Below are 23,592 nucleotides of genomic sequence, written 5' to 3'. Positions count from 1 at the left end.
TGAGCCTTGGCCGCCCATGACCCTGTGGCCGGTTCTCCACCGTTCCTTCCTTGGAGCTCTTTTGATAGAGACTGACCACTGCAGACCGGGAACAGCCCACAAGAGCTGCAGGTTTGGAGATGCTCTGACCCAGTCGTCTAGCCGTCACAATTTGGCCCTTGTCAAACTCGCTCAAATCCTTACGCTTGCCCATTTCTCCTGCTTCTAACACATCAACTCTGAGGACAAAATGTTCACTTGCTGCCTAATATATCCCACCCACTAACAGGAGCCGTGATGAAGAGATCATCCGTGATATTCACTTATAGCGGCAGCGGTTATAATGTTACACCTGATTGGTGTACATGAGTATATATTTGCAAATATTTCTTAAATATATGTGAGTGTCTATTTAAATATACATAATTATACACTGTACACACACACACATATATAAATGTAGCTCTAATATTTTACTTGCACAACTTACATTTAAACATTATGAATCACACACAGTTCAACAAACAAACACATTTGTTCCAACAACTACATTTATTCATGTATACATTTCCTTAGGCTTAACCAATCAAAACTGTAAAAAACATATATTTGATAACATTTAGATGAGTTTGTCAACCTTAGTATTCATCCATTGTGATCCATCCTAGCTGTCAATCTCATGTTCATACTGTATATGTGGGTGAACTGTTTCTTTAAGAAAAGAGAGAAGAAGAAAACAGTCTCCCATCATCTTCAAATGTAGGGTTGAGTGTTCTGGGAGGAGTCTAGAGCGTTTGTAAATCCCACAATCCAACACTGATTGTACTTGAATGCGTTTCATCTTGTTGTGATTGTGTGTGTGTTTAAACCAGAGAGAAGTGCACTAAGCAAACAGCCATTAGACTGCACTTCTCCTGAAGGGTAAGACTTATTACGCTTTAGTGTGTTTGCTAGTGTGCCATACATTCACGCATGTGTGTGTTTGAGTGTGTATCCTCCCAGATTTGTGTGCTACTATAATTACGAGCGCCTGCAGCGTCTCATGGGGAGAGCATTAACACACACGAGTGGAGGAATAAAAATCACAGCGCACACACACTCCTCTTTTCTCCTCTTTTTCTCCTCTTTTCTCCCATCACTGCCCTCCGTTTCTCCTCTCTGGCCTTGTCAGTATATTCTTCTGGTAATTGCTATTTACAAGCAGGCTATATTTGATGTGGAGTAGGCGTTAAAAAGATGAGACTGAATGAACGTCATAAAAAAAAAACCCCACTATATTTATTAAAATGTAGATTTTTATAAATTAAATCACATTTTCATCTACTTCATTACTCCATCTTTCTTCATTACTGACTTCATTATTGACTCAATAATATTATTCTGTATATCATATAGATGTACCATTCAAACGTTTGGGTTCAGTACGATTTTAATGTAAGACATTTTTTTTTTATGTGTTTGAAAACTCTCTTCTGCTCGCCAAGGCTGCATTTATTTGATCAAAAATGCAGTAAAAAATAGTGAAATATTATTCCAATGTAAAACATCTGTTTTCTATGTGAATATACAGTAAAGTAGTTTATTATTTATCATCATTACTCCAGTCTTCAGTGTCATGATCCTTCACTAATCATTCTCATATGAGGATTTGAAAACTTGTGCTACTTCATGTTAAAAATCATCATGATACATTTTGTATCCCAAGAATTGAAATCTTTTGTAACATTAATGTCATTTTCCTCCCTTTTTAGCACTTTGAGATTTTCTTTAAAATGCAAAGTGCTTTATAAATATTATTTACTGTCACTATCATTATTTACTTTTGATCAATTGTATGTGTCCATATGAATAAAAGTATTGATTATGCATGTATTAATTTCTTTTGCCATGTAACACTCAGGTTCTCTGTTCCTCACTACATTAGTATTCATCCCATCATCCTCTCTGTTCTCCGTGGTCTTCCCTTTGTTTTCTCAGCTTTTCAAATCTTTTGACTTGTGCTGCGGCGATTGGATGACGTCCAGGCCTGTGTTTTTAGCGTGCAGGTCATTTCAGGTCTTATTCCTCCACAGCATCTGTAATTCCTTCATCTTTTTGTTTTGTTTTTTGGAGTATTGTGATTTGGTCAAATTGGGCAGTATATTAAATAACTGGTGATATAAAATTCAGCGTCATCATGACATGGCACTTTGTTTTTGTCTATTAAATGTTACGTCATTAAGAGCACTTTTCTTACATTGCTTTCAGTTCAGTAGCAAATCTTACAGTTCTTTATTTTGTGATCTAGTTCAAGTTGTTTCGTAACTCTGATTCAATGATTTGTTTATAACTTTAAATTATTGCGTCACTAATAATAGTCACTGCTTGCCATTTTTGATAAATGTTTTAGTATAAATAGCCGTCTGTAAATATGTCTATGAAAATGTATTTTTATGAAAATTATTAAATATTATTATTCAATGTGTTCATTTAGTGTCAAATATTGTGGGAAAGTATTTTACTTTAATTATTGATTTGTACAATATTTTTCTTGCAATCATTTGAATCTATTCGACTACAATAACTGTTTGATTAAACTGATGGTTCCTCAGAATTAAAAATAAATCACATTTTAAGCCATTTTAGAGCAAAGACAGTAATATGGAGGTATTTTCTCAATATTCAGTGGATGTAAAAGATTTAAAGTCAGCATGAAACAAGTTTTTTTCCGTATAGCCAGGCCATATATCCGAGTGAAACGGCTTCAGGAACAAGAACAAATGTAGGGTGGGGCTTGATTTTGTCTGTGGGCAATTGATTGGCTGGTTGTGTTTTCTATTGGCTGATCTCATGTGAGCTCAGGTTCAAATCAAATCACTTTATTGTCACACAACCATATACACAAGTGCTACAGTGGTGAAAATCTTGGGTTCTGTGATGACGAGACGTATGACAATTACAGCAAACATCAGATACATCTGATGCACTGTAACATTAAAAAATAAATAATATACTTTAACAATCTACACTAGATCTAACCAATATACACTTAACAATATACACTAAAATAATACACTAACAGTAATAATATACAATGTAGTTACAATATACATAGACATCCATATGTACACTGGATACGCATCATACATAGATACACATATACATACACACACACACACACACAGGTTTCTCCGCCCTCATCATCAGAGAAGAGTAGAGATGATGCGAGAGAGAGGAGAAGTTTCAATTCATGATTATGATTGATTTGTTTAAAAACAATGATGTGCATGGATAAATCATTTATATTAAACACTAATATTCCATTAAAAAATGTAATTGTGAATTTTCTTTTTTGGTCTCCTACTGCTCAGAATGATCAGTATACTACTTTATTTGCTGTTGAAGGTTTTGCGTGACTCCACATTGAGCTGCCAGTAGAAAACACAGTCACTGTTACATAACTCACCTGTGTCCAGACCTGACGAGGCGATCAGCGAGCGCTGTAATCTCAGACTCTGTCTGTCTGTCAGCCTCTGGCAGGCCTGACTGAACAAGCTACATGGACTCATGCATGTCTAAAGAGTGTGTGATACACACCCTGAACCCCTGGAGAGCGTGTGGCCACTATTGTCTGATCTTTAATACACCTTGTGCATTTGAGGGTGTGTGTGATTGAGGGTTTGTGTGTTTTGGCCCTTGCGCTGTTGGCATTAACCTCTCGGACAGGATGACATCAGGGTCGTAAACCATAACCGACTCAACATGTTCTTCTTCCAAACCGTTTGTTTGTGAAATGTCTTTTGTATAATTTATTTGTGGTTGATCGATACAGGTTTTTCAAAGACCAGGACCTATATATTATGGATGGATGGATACTTAGATGGATGGATACTTGGGTGAGTGGATGGATGGATGGATACTTGGATGGATGGATGGATGGAAACTTGGGTGGGTGGATGGATGGATGGATGGATGGGTACATGGATGGGTACATGGATGGATACATGGATGGATACATGGATGGATGGTTTGATACTTAGATGGATGGATACTTGGATCTATGGATTGATACTTGGATGGATGGATGGATGGATGGATACATGGATGGATACATGGATGGATGGATGGATGGATGGATACATGGATGGATGGATGGATGGATAGATACATGGATGGATGGATACTTAGATGGATGGATACTTAGATGGATGGATACTTAGATGGATTGATGGATGGATGGATACTTAGATGGATGGATACTTAGATGGATACTAAGATGGATGGATACTTAGATGGATTGATACTTAGATGGATTAATACTTGGATGGATGGATGGATGGATGAATGGATGGATACTTGGATGGATGGATGGATGGATTGATACTTGGATGGATGGATTGATACTTGGATGGATGGATGGATGGATACTTGGGTAGATAGCTGGAGGGATACTTTGATGGATGATGAATGGATGAATAGGTGATGGTGGATACTTGGATTAATAGGTGTATGGATGAATGGATGATACTTGGAGGTATGGATACTTTTTTAAACAACCACATTGTGTGTGTGTGTGTGTGTGTGTGTGTGTGTGTGTGTGTGTGTGTGTGTGTGTTTATACACACTACTGGTCAAAAGTGTGGAATAATGGGATTTTTTTTTTAAATCTCTTGTTCACCAAAGCTGCATTTATTAAATGAATAAACAGTAAAGCAGTAATATTGTGATAACTGTTTTCTGTCTGAATATATTTTATAATATAACTTATTCCTATGATGGCAAAGCTGAGTCTTCATAAGCAGATATTATATAATGACACTGTTTATGAATATTTCCGCAGTGATTGGTGTTTTTGCAGGTCAGGTGATCAGGCCGTTGGTTTACCGGAACGCGGGTGAAATCTTTCCCGTCCTCAGTCCTGCGTTTCTCTTATTCATGTTCGAGACACAGGAGCTGTCAGTGTGTGTGTTGCGACGGTTCTGAATTATTAACGAGCGAATGTAACGGAGCCGAGCCGTCGCTGGATACTTTACAGCCACAGAGGCTTCAGATGGATTTCAGTTCTTCTTCTCTGTTCTCAACAAAGGCCCTCTGAACTCGGCCGAATTTATCTACTAAAGTTTAAATCAGACACAGTTTAGGTTTCATTTAGGTCTAGACCTTGACTAACCTGGGTTTGATGGCAGGGGAAGAGCTCCGTCCGTTTAATTGTCCTGATAAAAGCGTGTTAGGGGAACTAAAGGCCAGTGTTGAGTGTTAACCGGTGCAGTAGCTTCAGATGTTTGGGCTGCTGTATTGATTGTGCTGAATATGAAGTTTGATTGGTATGAACTTTGGAATGTGCTCAGATGTGTCAAACAGGACTAGCTTGCTAAGCAAACATAGTTGACACTCCTGTATGCGAGTGTGTTCTGCTCAGTGCTCAACAACACTCCTGACACGCTTTAACAGGCATGGACTGTTTAATTCACACACATCATTGTTTTTTTTTAATTGAATTATTAATCCACAGCATTTTTTAAAAACATGATCAGTGAGCTTTATTAGAGAAGCCTTTAGCAAATACAACCATAGTTTATGCTGAATAGTTTTTTTTTATTATTATTATTATTATTATTTTATTTAAAATGTTATTTAATTTGTATCTATTTTTAATTTAATTTATTTTATCTTTTTATTTTAATTAATTTTCTTTTTATTTAAAATATTATTTTATTTTAAATGTAATTGTATTAATTTTATCTATTTTTATTTAATTGTATTTTATTTTTTATGTTTTTATTTAATTGGATTTATTTTGGCTGAATAGTTTTTTTATTTATTATTATTTTATTTTAAATGTTATTATATTTATTTGTATCTATTTTTAATTTATTTTATATTTTATTTTTATTTTAACTTTTATTTAATTTATTTTAAATATTATTTTATTTTAAATGTTATTTTATTTATTTTTATCTTTTTATTTAATTTAATTTATTTTGTATTAAATTATTTATTTATTTTGATTTTTAATTTTATTTGTATCTTTTTTTATTATTTATTTTAAATAATAATATAATTTTTATTTTATAATTATGTCTAATTAATAATACTTTTTTATTACATTTATGGTCGACTGAAGTCCTGAAATTTTACTAAAAATCGACTAAAAATGACGTTAGGAAAAAAAAGCTAGAATTAGCTGCGCAGTACTTGGTAGCCTTGTTGTCTGCCTATATGAATTATAAGTAAACATAAAAACTAGTAGGCTATTTGCAGTATATATGAAATGGTTTTTGACCTGATTATTTTGCACTGAAATGAGTCTGTCGGCTCTGACGGCGTTGCATCACGTGCACCTTTCCTAAAATGTTGTCAACTGATATCATCACAAGAACTTTTGAGGAATATGCAACATAATTTAGACTAGTGTTGTCACGATACCAAAATTATGACTTCGATACGATATCAGACTAAAATATCGATATATCGATATTAAATCGATACCACAGTAAAAAAATAAATAAATAAATAAGATAAGATGCTTAATATGACAACAGAACTTATTATTCATTGTTATTTTTTACTAAAAATTCATGTGGCCAGCATGTTCCTTAGGGTTGGGCATCGTTTTGATTTGAACAATTATTGATCAATTGATCAATTACTATTAAAATTATCTCACAAATTTTTGCCATCTCAATGTATTTTTTACAATGGGGTAATTGTGTTGCAATAGCTTACACACAGCACAAGAAAGCTTGATTTCGAATGGTAAATTGAATTTAAAAAGACGAGTACACAGTAATAAAATAAGAACAAATAAACAGATTACAAACAATAGCACAAATAAATGCAATAGAATAGAAGATAAAAATTAAAAAGACTGCTTTATTTTTTCAGGTAGGTCTAACATTCAGATAAGAAACTGAATTTAAAAAATGCATAGTAATTACATTTAAAACAACATTGGATAATGTTCTTTGTAAAAAATTCAATAGCGTACAGATGAAACTATTAAAGTTACACAAGTTGATCAGTCAAGAGCAGTGTGATCGTTTGTCTTTTTGTAGTTTGAATAGCAAATGACTGCGGTCCCTTTAAGACTAACAGACGCATGGATCCACACTGTTCCTGTTACTCGTTCTTCCTGAACTGTTTGCGACTGTGTTTACGTTAATACTCTTCCAGATGTGCACTGATAATTCTTTGAGTGTATTTGACCAATAATATGCTGGAAAAGGAAGCAAATGTTTGCACTTGTATCATGTCAGAGGCGGCTTTATTAGGGTAGGCTATGTGTGTGTGCGCTTCAGATGTGGAGCACGAAATCTGCGGGTATTAGTAGGCTAGAATTAATTTATGTGCAATCCCGCGCGAAATTCAGACCGATCACACACTAACACTAACACACTGTCATGAGGAAAAAGTTCAGCAGAACGCGCGTTCGCCGTGCTCAGAGGTTAACCGGGCTGAGTGAGAATATGCCGGTGTGTGTCAGCTCGCTGACGGTCAGAGAGGAGAGCGCAGCTAATATCGATACTGTAAAAACTGAGAATCGTATCGTTTCAGATATTCCAGTATCGATATATATCGAAATATCGATATTTTTGACAACACTAATTTAGACAATTGTTTTTGTCATATGTACTATAATAACTGACAGACGCTATCATTTCAGCCACTCTGTGCAGCTCGAACATATGATACGAATAGACTTTTAACTTGAAGCTTTTACTCACTTTTTACTCACTAAAAGCACTTTAAAGGTGCACTATGCAACTTTCCGTCCACTGGAGGGCAGCTATTCTAAACAAAGGCGTATTTTGATGATGCGCAATATTTTCAGGGTTTTTCCTACATTGAAAATGTTTTGGCGGGCGCCAAAGCAAATTTTATCCCGCCAAAGCCTTATTTGATGAGTTATTGTGATTTATAAATTGATGTAGATTTCTAATGCGCGTGACTCTCTGCTCGTTCTGACACTCGTTAACTGAGTGACGGAGAACGAGCAGAGAGCCGCGCGCTCTCTCTGTCTTCAAAACCATCACCGTTCTCTCTCTTTCTCACTCGCGCATATCAAAATCAACTCAATCAAAATTAAGTGTGCTTACCCCATTAAACAAGAGGGGTTAGTAAGAATTAGTCTTAATAATCCACAGTATTTTCATGTATTTATTTTGAGTATTTATATTGACAATGTGTAGTAAATTAGCTACTACAAAAAAAAATTAGTTTAGACTGGAATAAGGGGAAAGCAGAACAACGCAAGTTAAATTGTTTATGGCAGAGAATTAGACTATTTGTTATTAAATTTTTAATGCTGCTTTTTAATAATTGTTGCCAAAATAATGAATCAGTAAACCATGCAAACTGTGTAAAAACGACGAACTAAAGAAACAAACATCAAGACATCATACAAAATAAGATATCAAAATTAGATAAATGTTTGCATTTATTTTACATTTATTGTCAGTATTGGGCTCATAGATCACGCGGGTAGGTACTTTTACTGTTGGGGTGTGTGTGTGCGTGCATGCTGGATAACTACTGGTCAGCCACCACCGAAGACCATTTCTGACCCAGGAAAAACCCTGTATTTTGGGACATGTGGTCTTCACCTCACAGCCGGTGGAAAATAGGACTCGGGCAGAGATCATGTTCATGGATGCGGTTATAAACGTTACTGTAGTGAAGCAGAGCAGGAGTGAGTGTTGAGGAGCTGAGCACGGCCGCTGGAGTGATTGTTAAACAAACACACGGCTCGCGAATACCGGGACTTTTATTATGACGGGACGGGACACAGTCGCCGGTCACGCGCACTTCTGCTTTTTCCGGTCAGGTAAAGCAGCTATTTTTATCATATCAGATACATTTAAGGGGCCAAGGGCTTCGGCCATCCGTCCGCTCTCTTCCCTGAACTGAAATGATGTAGTGGGCTGTACTTTCCACACGATTGCCATCAGATTCAAGTACGCCCACAGGCCATGCGAGTTATTCGTGTATTGCAGGTTGGCTGGTTGTTATGTTGCCCGCATACCGCCTCCCATGGCCGAGACTGGTATTACGACACCTGTCGGGCTGGGGCTAGTAATGCTACTGCTAATTAAGGTTGATATCTCTGCAGCACTATAACTTGACATTTTTTAATGACATCATCGCCCTTATTTCTTCTCATTCTTTTGATGCGTGTAGGTCATTTTTTGGATACTTTTACCTCAATTTTTACACATGGCACCTTTAAAAAGTGCATAACTGAAAAAAATAAAGCATAGGCTCAAAACTAATACAAACAGTGGCCGCAGCGCATCGAGCATTAGGCTCCAAACATTTTTTTTATATGCTTGCAGTTATAAAGCGATTATTATACAAAAAAATATGGTAATTGTGATATGTTCGTATAGCCTCCTCAAAACAGACGGGGCAACCTAACGCAGACAAGTTAGCTTACCATTTTAAGGTGATATGACGTGTTTGTCGTCGAGCTGATATGTAAACTTGTTTGCAAAATTTGCATTACATTTTTTTCCCATTTTCTATTTTAGAAAAATACTGCCACACTGTCGACGTCTTTGTTGACATGGTAAACGAGGACTGACTATTAAAACGCTCTAACATTTCAATAAATAATTTAGTCGAGCCAGAACGTATCGACTAACAATCAACTAATCGACTTGGAAATTACAGCCCTGTGATATACATCCAGAATCCAGGCTCAATCAGTGGACCGTGAAACTGAATGCTTCCAACTAAATAATAATAATAAAAAGAGCCATAAAGCGATCAGAATCTGAATCCGCCATAAGATTCGCTGGCTCTCCGTCAGTATTTTCAGTTGTGTTTTGGTGTGGCTGCTGGTATTTTGTCTGCTAGAGGGAAACTAATGAAGTGAGGATGGTTAAATTATGGGAAACTTGTTAGAAAAATCACAATTAAGTCGCTCCAGCATCATTAACACATCCTCAGAAGCCGTTATGCATGTGATTATGAACTAATTAACATAAAGTTTATGATTAATTTATGAACAGGACCCGCCATTAACACAGCTGTAAATGACAGGGATGTGATTGTGTCAGAATATGTTGCATTTGTAGTTTTGGGGAGAAACTGAACAATTAAAAGTTGGTAAACTAAACCTCTTCTCGTTGACTGACGTTTGGTGGACTATTAGTGGATAGATAGCCCTATTTTTATTTATTTATTTTTTTGAGAAAGACGTGGTGATTCATTAATATACAAAATTCATGCAAACATATTCACGTGTGCAAGTTTCTTATAAATGTACAGAGAAATGCTAATTTTCCTTTGTATTGCATTTTTTCCCCAAGTTTCATAATAATATTTAATATTATTATGTTTTGCACATTTTCTCCTTAGTTCTTGTTTCTGTTATGCAAAAAAATGACATTCTGGATGTATTTTCTGCACTAAATTTATGCTGGTTTAAAAAATTTGTTTTATCACATTGACAGAATGAATTATTGCTCAGTTGCAGTATTAAAATTGCAGTATTTTTTTTGCTTTACATTAATACAAAGTTTACTTATGTGCGCTTAATAATGTCCTAAACGTCATATTGCATATTGTCTTAAAATGGTGTTTTCTTGTTTTCTTTAACCCAAATGTCATTTCTCTTTTGTGCTTTTAGATTTTGGGGTGAGTGAGACGTTTCATTAGAGTCGCACTTTAGGGCAGATGCGAACCTTATTTAACAAAATGTTTTTAATCTTCATTTACAATTCCAGTGATAATATCTGAGCCTGTCAGTCGTGCATGAAGTGTGTCTTTTTTATGTGCCGTCACGCTTTAATTGGGCAGAATGGGGTGTAAATGCGGCGGGTCTTTGTCCCCATGTGGGGAGTCCGTCCGGGCGCCTGCGGGGTGTGGTTGAGGAGGCGGGACTCATTTGACATGCCACATCCCCCCCTTTCATGAGCAGACAAACACACACACACACACCCCAGAGGTTTGACATTTAATGATCCGGACACGAGCAGCTGTTCATTAGTTTATCCCTTAAGTGTCCTGACACCCACAAAATATAATATAATATAATCCTCCTCTGTTTCCCTCCTGAACCGCACGATACAAAACGTCAAGAGCAAATCTTAAACATCACAATGATATAAAATTACAATATCTGTATTCATTTTTATTTAAAACTAAATAAACAACCTGCCGTCAACATGACAGCAAATAAGAGAACAAAAATATAGTAATAAATTCCAGCTTTATATATATATATATATATATATATATATATATATATATATATATATATATATATATATATATATATATATATATATATATATATATATATATATATATATATATATATATATATATATATATATATATATATATGTGTGTGTGTGTGTGTGTGTGTGTGTATGTACACACACACGTACAATATATTTTATAATAATTATATAAAATTATTATACAATAATTAACTAGTACATATTCTAAAATTCATATTTTTGCTTATTTTATTTAGTGCTGTCAGGTTGATTAATTACAATTAATCACAACTAACATAAATGTTTGTTTATATAATGTGTATGTGTCGTGTACCACAGTGTTTGTGTGTGTACACATATAAATGTGTGTGTGTGTGTGTGTGTATATGTATGTACACACACATATTATATAAACAAACTTTTATGTTAGATGTGATTAATCCATTTGACAGCACTACATTTATTTGATTATAAAACATTAAGACTTAATTATTGAAAACATTACAGCAGTTTGAAAACATCGAATAAATCTCTTCTGTCTTTAATCTTTAACAGGAAATGACATCAGGACACATTTTCCATCTCTTTGACTGCATTTACATTGCATGGTTCAAGTGACCCAATTCCGATTATTAACATATATATATATATATATATATATATATATATATATATATATATATAAAAATATATATTTTTTGTGACAGATTGGATATAAGCCATGAACATATAAGCAGGAAAAAAACGCATGGATTCAGATGTTCTCAGATCAGTTTCAGGCCTCATCCATGTGTGGAAATTAATCTGATATTCCCCTGTCAAGGCGAGTCGTAAGACCCCAACGGCAATCACGTGACTCTCTTCAGTGCTGCAAAGGAGGACGAAGGCTCAACCCAAAGTTTTGCTGACCTTTAAAAAGGTGGTGTGGAAAGCAAAAGCTTGTATTATCATTTCATCTGCATCCATTGCAATTCTGGGTTTTTACTTCCTTCTCGGCCTAAGATTTTTCGGGTCAGTACTTCAGTACCGAGTGTACAGTGTAAATGCAGATATCGGATATGGGTCACGTGTATATAGTCAACCAATCAGAATTGGGCTTCAAGACCTGCAGTGTAAGTACAGCTTTAAACCCTGATCATAATATGCCAAATTGTTCCCATGTCCTTGTTTTGGAAGTGAGATTTTGAGCTGTAAGACTGCTGAATTTTTAAATATGATCACGGTAACAGAGGAGATTTTCACACGTTACCCTCTAAATAATTGAGTCCACTGGAGAGATTGTGTCAGCGCACAAATGCTTGTGTTTGGGAAGTGTGTCTCCCGTCTTAACGTTTTGCATTCTTGTTTCGATGGCATTCGTGGTATTTCAGCGCTCCCTGCTAAACATTAACCCATGTTTCAGACTGGGATTCCCCAGCAGACGTTCAGATTCTCACACACTACATTCTCTGGCTCAGCTTTTGATTTTTCCTTCGGAAAGTGCGATCAAAGAGTCTGATTACTGACCTCATGACCTCTAAACTCTGACCCGTCTGTATTTATTATTTACAGGTGCGAAGAGAAGAAGAGAGACACTGCGGTCGGCATTAGAAGCACCTCAGAAAAAGAGCGTCAACTTCTCTGGAGGTAAAAACGGTCACCTTTATTGTCAGTAATGTGCAGCATGTGTCAAACACTTTAATGAAGATGCAGAGTAAACTTAAATTGAGGAAGATGTTTCAATGTGCAGAAAAAAAAAACATTTTACAACTTTTTCAGTTTGTTATGGTGAACGCCAAAATCTGAGCTGAGTTTGAATGAGTCTCTGTTGCTTTAGTGCAATTACTTTACAAAAAATTCTATATTATTCCTCAATAGTTTTTACACATTTTCAGTGCATTTTTACAATTCTGCCTTTACATTTATAGTTTTGACCATTTGTTCATCTTTAAAGGGGTGGTTGATTATGATTTAACTTTTTTAACTGTAGTTTGTGCAACATCTGCAAAGTTACAACGCTAACTGCAAAGCTCAAAGCAAAGGGAGATATTTTCTTTTACAGAAATCACTTTTAAGGACTACAACAAACGGCTAGTAGGAACTACAACACATGACATCACTAACCCTAAAATTTACATAAACCTGCCCCCGAGAACACACAACAAAGGCCATGTTGAGAAGAGGAAGAGTTGTTGTAGTCGAGCACATTTGGGAGTCGCTCAAGCTGTCGTCTGTCTTTCTCATTTATTGCAATACAGTACGAACACAAACGCATGTCATAAAACAAGATGACAACATAAGTTATAACCGTAATTAAAGTAAACTATCGATTTTCTCTTCTCATGCAGCAGATATTCTCTGGCTCTGTGCATCTACAACGGTTCCCACAGCAGCGATCTAAAGATTATCATGACAGAATATGCTAATCGATGACTTGAAGATCGTTAACTCATAAATTCATCAATTTCATGTCTCATTCTACATGTTGTCTCTTCTTCTTGAGTCTCTCCATCATTGTCCGACTCCGGATTGAACATAAAAGGTTGATCAGTTTCTGACATTCTCAGTGTGTGTCTGCGTGAGGTAATCAGAGCTGCTAACAAAAGCTCTTGAAGCTCCGCCCTTTTCTTAAAAGGGGGCTGGAGCAGCAGCTCATTTGCATTTAAATGGACACAAAAATGGCACATTTTTGCTCACCCTTAAAAAGTGACAATTTTAACATGCTATATAAATGATCTGGGGGGTATTTTAGGATAAAATGTCAGACTCACAGAGACTTATGAGCTCATATCTCCTGTAACGTTAACCGTTATTATGAAATGCTATAAAATCGCTTGCATGTTCAAATGATTTCCGTTATCCATCCCGAGACGAACGTGAAATGTTGAATCGGATTATGCAGACTGCTTTAGTGTAGGTGCGACGTCTTTTGAAACCAGAAGCAATTTGCTAATTTTGAAAGATTTTTGCTGAAATTATTTCTCACAAGAAAATGTTCAAATGAATTTGATGTGTGAGCTTTGCTGATTAATGTACTAATAAACATTTGTGGTAATTTCCCACTTTATAAACCCAAAACTTGCATAATTGTACTCATTCTCACGCAATATACCCGCACTAATATCAGACTGCGTGGTAGAGGTTAGATCGGGCTCAAAAAATCAAGCCCGAGCCCGTGCACGTTGTGTCCGAGCCCGGCCCGGCCCGACACATTAACTTTAATTATGAGCCCGAGCCCGATTTAAACCCGACCATTGTTCAATACGTGGGCGTTTTGACGAGAACGAGCCTGTAATGAGCAAAGCGCAGCGAAACGGACTGGTGAGGCTCATGATAAAACTACATTTAGTTTTCAGTTTTCTCCACAGCGACTGTACAGCCAAATAACATTTTGTTGCAATATTTTCATGTTTAACACTTTGACGCTGCTTTGAAACAATCATCATTGTAAAAGCGCTATAGGCTATAAATAAAGTTGACTTGACTCCGCTCAATAATCCGCTCATGAACCGCTCACCGGTAAACTGATGTTTGCTCAAATCCAGCTCAGACATTTATCTGTAGCTTACTTTGTTGTTGCCATTAAACAATGTGTTTTTTCCTTCATATTTATGTTTAAATATTATAATATTATTTTTACATTTCATCTGATTATGATGAGTGAAAAGATGCGAGTGGGTCAGAAATGATTTTGGTGGTTATATTTAGTTTAATATTAAGTCTAAACTCTACCGTGTGGTATCGATTTAATATCGGTACTTCGGTATTAGATTGTAATACTGTACCGAAGCCAAAATTGTGGTATCGAGGCATCCCTAGAGCAGGGTGACTGATCAATGACTGATATAAAGCCAAAATATAACATACATCATTTCAAATCCAATGAATTAGAATCTTTGACTCTACCGATTCGTTCAAAATGCTGAATAATTCAGTAATGAAACATGGCTGAGTGTTGCTGTGAGATGCATTATGGTTCTGAAACTATTTTCGCTGCTGAAACGGAACAAAAAACTGTCAATATTGGGTGTAAAATGTAAGTGACTTAATATGAATTACTTGTTTGAGCTGTCATATGAAATCAGTATCACATTTTCAGTCGTGATTGTATTCAACACTCTTGGTCATGTGATGTTGCTTAACTGTATTGTATGTTGTAAATATAAAAACGTTACATTTTGATTATTTACCGCAGTATGTTACTGAGTTTCCATTTCTCATGAGGCTGCACAATCCTCAACAGCGTAGTCTTGTTAGCGTCAGTAGACTACATAATATTTTATTTTATTATTCACTATTGATCGGCACTTACAATAAATTAATGCAGAATCATTCTCGCTTTTTGGTGATTCCCTAGTTACTTTTTGGTATTGATGTTTTAATCAGGATACTTGTCCAATTGTCTTTCACTTGCCCCTTGAAGAAATTTGTCCCGGACGAGCATTGATGTCGAGCCCTGTTGTGTCTAAAATGTAAGCCACCTAATAGCATGTTAACTTATTGTTTATTGAATTAAAATCACTATCACGTTTGGAAACGTGCTGATATTTGGGTAAAATTGCACTTTTGCCTGGATAATATTGCTTATAAATATTAAAAACGAGAACTTGTGCAGAGACTTATTTTTGTGTGCACGATTTCTTGTTTTTTGGAAGCATTTTAATTAATTTTGGTGGCATTTTTGCCCCAAGCCCCCATTAATTTCGACCCCTGGTGTGCGATGGAGCTCTTTTTCGGGTGCAAGCGGAGGCCCCTTCTGTTGCGAGGCCCGTTTCAAGGGAAGCCTGTGAAACAGCAAAGGCCGCTACTGCTTCTGAGTTGTAATCAGTGTTTTATCATAGTGAAACTGAGACCGTTTGTCTCCCAGCAGTGTTCTGGAGGACATGTTGGGAAAGGGCTGAACTCTCCTCGTGCGACGCCAGCATGACATTCACTGAGCCCGACATGAATCTACCGTTTGTGGAATTAGGCCAAGTACGACTTCACTCTGTGCGTTTGTCTGCTGGTTCCTTAAAAACAGAATTAGGGGTGACGCTGACGTCAGTGGGGAGAGTTATTTGTCTGGCTTTTGTTTGAAAGAGTCTTAATCTGTGTTTAGACGCAGTGGGTTTGGTTTAAAATAGCAGAGAATGCATAAATCCACAGCAGAATTCATTAGTCACATGCTGAATGCGTACAGAGGTGAAGGAGAACACAGACACACACTCCAGCACAAACATATGTTCACACGTACACACCCGGGTTCCAAAATTAACACTTGCCAAGTGCCAAATGTGAGGGAAAAATTGGCTTCAGTGGGAAAATGCCAGCTATTCACAAGCTGTCTGGTCATTTTTTCATGAACTGCAACATTTACTTTTTTTTTTTTTCATTTAGCAGCATTGCTTTGCATGGATTAAATTGAACTATAAGAATGATTGATTGGCTGAGCATCATTGATGATTGATGATTCATGGCACTTTTACCTCAGTAAAAAATATATGTACTTACATTTACCACAAATAATATACTCCAATCAGGCATAACATTATAAGGCGAAGTGAATATCACTGATGATCTCTCCATCACGGCTCCTGTTAGTGGGTGGGATATATTAGGCAACAAGTGAACATTTTGTTCTCAAAGTTGATGTGTTAGAAGCAGGAGAAATGGGCAAGCGTAAGGATTTGAGTGAGTGACAAGGGCCAAATTATGATGGCTAGACGACTGGGTCAGAGCATCTCCAAAACTGCAGCTCTTGTTTTGAATTATATGGCCAATAATTTAATTTAATAACCATTTGATTATATTTGAGTATATATATAAATATAGAGAGACTTCTTTCAAAGACATTAAAAAAGTAATGTTTTTCCAAACTTTTGACCGGTATATAAACCGTTTTTAACATTTGAACTATTATTTATCTTTGTGAAAAGAAAAAAAAAGTAATTTTTGCTGATACTATTAAAACAAAATGATTCTTATTTGTTCTTGAATTGGGGAAGTTTGGAGTTAGGACTGGACTTAATGAAGAGTTTTTCTCTCTTCGTATCATATGGCCAATATACTTTTAGTTCTGCTAGACCGACAGAGGGACATTTTTCTTTTAGGGAGCATTTGATTGGGCAAAAATTGGAATGTGCCTCTTAGTGCAAGATGATCAGTGTTCTCGTTCCATTTTCCTAGAAGAGAAAGATCACAAAATAAAATAAAATAAGTCAAAGATAACAGACAGATGTGGACTAAAATCCACAAAAAGTCCTACACTGTAAAAATAAAAGTGACAGATCACATCTACATTTTTCAGTTGGCCGAATTGAATTTCTGTGAATTAAAGTGCATCAATTCACAGAATTTCAATTCGGCCAACTGAAAAATTTAGATGTGATCAGTCACTAGAAAACTTTCAATTAGAGACATTTAAAAGCTTTCCTATAGCTCAGACAGTAACAACGGCAAGGTCATGGGTCCGATTCCCAGGGAATAAAGCAAGGATTGACTAAATTTAAAATTTGTACCTTGAATGCAACGCTTTGGCAAATGTGTTTTATTTATTTATTATTATTTTTTTTTTTTATTTTTTTTACAGCGTATTTACTAAAATGATGCATAATGTGACCTCTGTAATTTCGGATGGAGTGAATGCGCCACATGTCTCCCGTGTTTTGAAATCATTCCCTCGTCTGTTCCGCTTCCGCATTCTGCCCGTGTGTGTGTGTGTGTGTGAGTGAGAGATCAGCCTCGCTGCATCGTGCCTGCGTCATCCGGCCCCTTCATTCATGAAAATTGTGACGTGAGCATCAGTCTCTCTCTGCTGCCGCCCACTCAGACGATGCAGCTCTCTCTCTCTCTCTCTCTCTCTCTCTCTCTCTCTCTCTCTCTCTGTCTCTCTCTCTCTCTCTCTCTCTCTCTCTCTCTCTCTCTCTCTCTCTCTCTCGTGCTCGGCTCGCTGCTTTCAGCTGTTTGTCTGCTGAAGGAGGATCATGTATGGCAGCCCCGTCAGCTGTGAGTAATCCACTGCAGCTCCTCGCCGCTCTGCGTTTGCATGCTTGTAGTGTTTCTCTTTCCGTTCTTTCTGTGTGTGTGTATTTGTTTTCCCTGTATGTGTTTTTTGTCTTGTATACATGCTTTCTGGCGGCTGTTTAGAGTTGAAGATGACTAACTTGAGTGTGTGCGTGTTGGTGCGCATATGAGCTATATTTGTCTCGCGTTTGATGCGGCGATTCTCCTCCCGCCGCCCTCTGTTGAAGGACAGACGGAGCAGCCAACAGGGATACACTGCTGCACACACACACACACACACACGCATATGTAACTTAATGACATCTCTCTAGGGTATCGCATGTCATGCTTTTTAAAAATGCGTCTCTTTCCACTTGTGTTTTGTCCAGATTGAGATCTTTAATTACACTGAGTAATTTTAGATCACAGTATGTGTGTGTTTATCTTATTAGTCACATGATAATACCTGCTTACCAAATTCAATTCTCTCTTCAATTGTAACTTGGATACAAGCCAAAAGCTAAATTATAAAACATATTGTTCCGACTCTAAATTCTGAGCCTCATTTGAAACAGTTGTAAAATAGTCAATATACACACACCTTCTATATTAATGCAATGAGTTTCTGTAATGCTGTAAACAACTAAAATAGCTTACTAACTTATTTTCTCATAATACTACAATTTCAGTAGTCGGTACTAATACCAAAAACTGTTGGAACTACTTAAATTTAATTTATTTGTTATTTTAAATAATTTATATATTATTATATTCATTATATTCATTATATTATGACATTTTTAAAAATGTTTCTCCTGAAATAATATTAAAATTGTAATCAAATCAAATATTTATTAATCAAATATTAAATTGAAATATTCTCTGTAAATTATTAAAGTTGTTATTGGTGTATATGTATGTTTTTTTTTTTATTGATTTTTTATTTATTTAACAAAATTGTTACATTATTGTAAATGTATTTAAGTGATGTGTTCTCTTTCCACAATTTAGTTTTAAATGTAAATTCAACTGATTGCCATGAATATAGCCTTTGCTGCTGATTGGCGTTAAATAATAAGTAAAATGTTATTTTATATCAATTATATTATATTATATTTATATTTTTATGAATTCTAACAATACAATTTTGCGATGCTCAGAACAGATGACGGGCCAGTGCTCTGTCGCTTATTTGGGCAAATTCATGCACAATTATATCAAATAAAGCCTATCCTAGTAAATGTAGACGTTTATAGCTTGAGTGAATGTAAAGAATCAATAAAACCACATGTATCAGTATATTGGATCCGTGCATTAGTCTTAAAGAGACAGTAGCCTAATATCCATGAGGCTCTCTGTGTTAATCAAACAACAAAAGTCAAAGAATAAATCACTGCATAACTTTTGTAGCTTTAATAAGGATTAACATATGTTTAATTTATACAGTGAAAACTATCCAGTGTTATTTGATTACTTTATCGAATCTAGCGAACATTTTGGTGTTGCCTGTTTCATGGCCGGCAAAAAATATTTATGACTGGCCATTGGCAGGTGTGACGTTGTGTGTATGTGTATGTGTTAAATTAATTAAATTAAATAAATATTTATTTTGAATATTAAGATTTCTTTTTAACAAATAAAAAAGTATAATTATTATAAGTAAATATTTTATTATTATTATTATTATTATTATTATTATTATTATTATTATTATTATTATTGCATGTGCTGTCGGACGATTAATCACGATTAACCACTTCAGCTCTGCGCCCCACATTTAGGTCCAAATTTGCATATGTCATAATTATTCAAAATATGCTGCAATGCTGAAGTGGTTAATATTATTATATCATTAATATCATTGAAAATAAAAGTTTGTGTTTTTATAATATATGTGTGTACTTTTTATAATTATATATATAAATACACACGTCCATGTGTATAAATATATTTAAGAAATATTTATAATTATATATAAATTTGATAACTATACAGTATATGCATGCAAATATTACTAAAATATAAATATGTCAACACGTCATACACACATGTATGTGTGTGTATTCAAATAAACATAATTATACACATTACACACATACAGTATATTTTATAAACACACTTTTATTTTCGATGCAATTTTAATGGTTTGACAGCTCTATATACATTTACCATTCTGCCCTAGACACACACACACACACACACACACACACACACACACACACACACACACACACACACACACACACACACACACACACACACACACACACACACACACACACTGTTGTATAGTCCTCTATCTGTGATATTGTGAAATCTGGTCTGTAACCCAGATGCGATGGAGGAGAGCAGCTCAGTGTGTTTATAAGCATGTTTATATAAGCTCACGCTGGTCGCCAGAGGTTTAAATCAGCAGAGAGAAGAAGAGAGAGGGAGAAAAATAGAGAGAGAGAGAGAGAGAGAGAGAGAGAGAGAGAGAGAGAGAGAGAGAGAGAGAGAGAGAGAGAGAGAGAGAGAGAGAGAGAGAGAGAGAGAGAGAGAGAGAGAGAGAGAGAGAGAGAGAGAGAGAGAGAGAGAGAGAGAGAGAGAGAGAGAGAGAGAGAGAGGCTCTTGGGAACTGCTCATGTAGACTAATAGAAGAGCTTCTTCAGCCGGTTGTGAAGACGGAATATAACACAAGACTGCTGCTGGTTTTGGTGTGTGTGTGTGTGTTTAGTCTGCAGCAGCTAATGGAAGTGCCAATGTAAAGTATTGATTATGTGTCAGAGGTTTAAAGCGTAGGGTGAAGAGGGATGAGAGAAAAGAGCTGGAAGTGCCAGGAAGCTTGAGTCGTGTCATTATAGTGTGTGTGTGTGTGTGTGTGTGAGGGTCAGTCTCCTGTAATGTGCATCATCATCCTCATGGCGTTGACTTCCTGCTGTGTGTCGTGTTGAAGAGCAGCAGCTGCTGGAGTTGCTCAGATGGACTCGCTCCTCTTCTGTCCTTTGTTGTCGATTTCTGCAATCTTTTGTCATCAGAACTGAGCTCTAGCCTTTTTCTTACTGCTCTTATCATCTTCTAATTCCTGGCTTCCTTCTGTGCGTCCGTGAAGTATTTTAATAGAGTCCAGTTCTGGAAGTAAAAATCACATTATGTTCTCCATAGGGGAGTTGATTTGAACGATAACTTATAAATCATAAAAGATAGACATACTGTGACATATAAGGTTGTTAATGCGTTTGATAAGCCGTCAGTCTGCATTATTTCAACACAATTTAACAGGGAAATTCCTGAGAAACTACATTACCCATGATTCTGCAGAGAAATCTCCACCAATCAGAGGACTGTAGCAAAAGAACCTGCAAGTGTTGTAAAAGGGCCAGTGTCCCTACTCTCTCAAATTAAATATTTGTATTTATATGCCTATTTTGCATTAACAAAACTAATGACAAAAAAATAAGCTAAAAAACATTTTATAGGCAAAGATTAACATTAGCAAAACATTATGTATGTAACATTTTTTATTTACATTTTTATTTATTTGTAAAATAATATTAATTAAAAATGTGTTCTTAAAGATAAGCATTTGCAAAACATCTATCCATCCACTAATTGTTCCAGTCATTCCATCCATTCATTTATTCATTCAGTCGCTCCATCCATCCAGCCATCCATTCATTCATTCGTTCCATCCATCAATCCATCCATTATTCAGTCGCTCCATCCATCCATCCAGCCATCCATTCGTTCCATCTATCAATCATTCAGTCGCTCCATCCATCCATTCATTCTTATCATCCATCAATCATTCAGTCGCTCCATCCATCCATCCATTTGTTCCATCCATCCATCCATCATTCAGTCGCTCCATCCATCTATTCATTCGTTCCATCTATCAATCATTCAGTCGCTCCATCCAATCATTCAGTCGCTCCATCCAATCATTCAGTCGCTCCATCCATCCATTCATTTGTTTCAGCCATCCATCCATTCATCAATCATTCAGTCGCTCCATCCATCCATTCGTTCCATCCATCCATAGTTCAGTCGCTCCATCCATCCATCCATCCATCCATTCGTTCCATCCATCCATAGTTCAGTCGCTCCATCCATCCATTCGTTCCATCCATCCATAGTTCAGTCGCTCCATCCATCTGTTGTTTCATCCTTCAATAGCTCCATTGATTGTTCCATCTATCGACCCATCCGGTTGTTCCGTCCTTCCATCCATCCATCCATTGCTCCATCCATCCATCCATTCGTTCCATCCATCCATCGTTCAGTTGTTCCATCCATCCTTCTGTAGCTCCATCCATTGTTCCGTCGTTCCATCAATCGTTCAGTTGCTCCAGCCATCCAGTCATTCCATCCATCGTTCACTTGCTCCATCCATCCATCGTTCAGTTGTCCGTCCATCCATCTGTCGATCCATCATTGTTGTCCATCCATCCATCCATCCATCCATCCATCCATCCATCCATCCATCCATCCATCCAGTCATTCCATCCATCGTTCACTTGCTCCATCCATCCATCCATCATCCATCGTCCATCCATACATCCATCCATTGTTCTATAATCCATCCATCGTTCAGCCTCTCCATCCATCCATCCATCCATCCATCCATCCATCCATCCATCCATCCATCCATCCATCCATCCATCCATCGTTCAGTTGTCCATCCATCCAGTCATTCTATCCATCGTTCTCCTGCTCCATCCATCCATCCATCCATCCATCCATCCATCCATCCATCGTTCACCTGCTCCATCCATCCATCCATCCATCCATCCAGTCATTCTATCCATCCATCCATCCATCCATCCATCCATCCATCCATCCATCCATCCATCCATCCATCCATCCATCCATCCATCCATCCATCCATCCATCCATCCATCCATCCATCCATCCATCCATCCATCCATCCATCCATCCATCCATCCATCCATCCATCCAGTCATTCTATCCATCGTTCACCTGCTCCATCCATCCATCATATCCATATAACTTTTTAGTGGAGACTTTTTGTAAACTACTTCCGATGTCAGTCTCAGCGTCTCTCTCTCAAACACGTTTGGAGTGGGCCGTGTGATGGCGGTCCCCCGGGGCGGTGCGTCTCCTGAGATCATGGGCCCTGCGGCGCTGGGACTGCCGGAGTGACGTCGGGCTGATGCACAGCCTCACAGTGTGTGTATTCCTCCCGACTCCGCAGTCTTTTTTTAGGAGGCTGCTGCATCAGTGTTATTATGACTCACCTCATACTCCCACAAACCACCAGCCGTATTTGCTCTGATTTACACTCGCTGTCCTTAACAATCGCAAATGAATGAGGTTGTGTGAGTGTGTGTAGGAGGAGCGAGGTGGTGTTTTGCCCACGGTTTTTCTGTTAAGATCTGAACTTCATCCTGTGTGTGCATGATCACACTTACGGTGTTTGCTGTAGAGTTTGTACTACTGTGTTTGCATT

At 36.7% G+C, this 23,592-nt stretch overlaps 1 protein-coding gene across 4 annotated transcripts in view; it reads left to right on the top strand.

The window, feature by feature from the left end:
- Nucleotides 1–23,592, top strand: part of si:ch211-45c16.2 (mitogen-activated protein kinase kinase kinase 13) — an 80,333-nt gene that overhangs the window by 12,643 nt on the left and 44,098 nt on the right. For 2 of the 4 annotated variants that reach the window (XM_067444628.1, XM_067444625.1), the window contains exon 2: nt 12,735–12,809. The gene's annotated coding sequence lies outside the window, so the exon portion shown is untranslated. Of the gene's footprint in view, nt 1–12,734; nt 12,810–18,089; nt 18,147–23,102; nt 23,313–23,592 lie in introns of those variants that run through there. The other 2 variants (XM_067444626.1, XM_067444627.1) reach the window with 2 other exon arrangements.

The sequence above is a fragment of the Pseudorasbora parva genome, chromosome 5 (genome assembly GCF_024679245.1).
Source record: "Pseudorasbora parva isolate DD20220531a chromosome 5, ASM2467924v1, whole genome shotgun sequence".
NCBI classification, from domain to species: Eukaryota; Metazoa; Chordata; class Actinopteri; order Cypriniformes; family Gobionidae; genus Pseudorasbora; species Pseudorasbora parva.
This window is presented reverse-complemented; position numbering and strand designations above follow the sequence as displayed.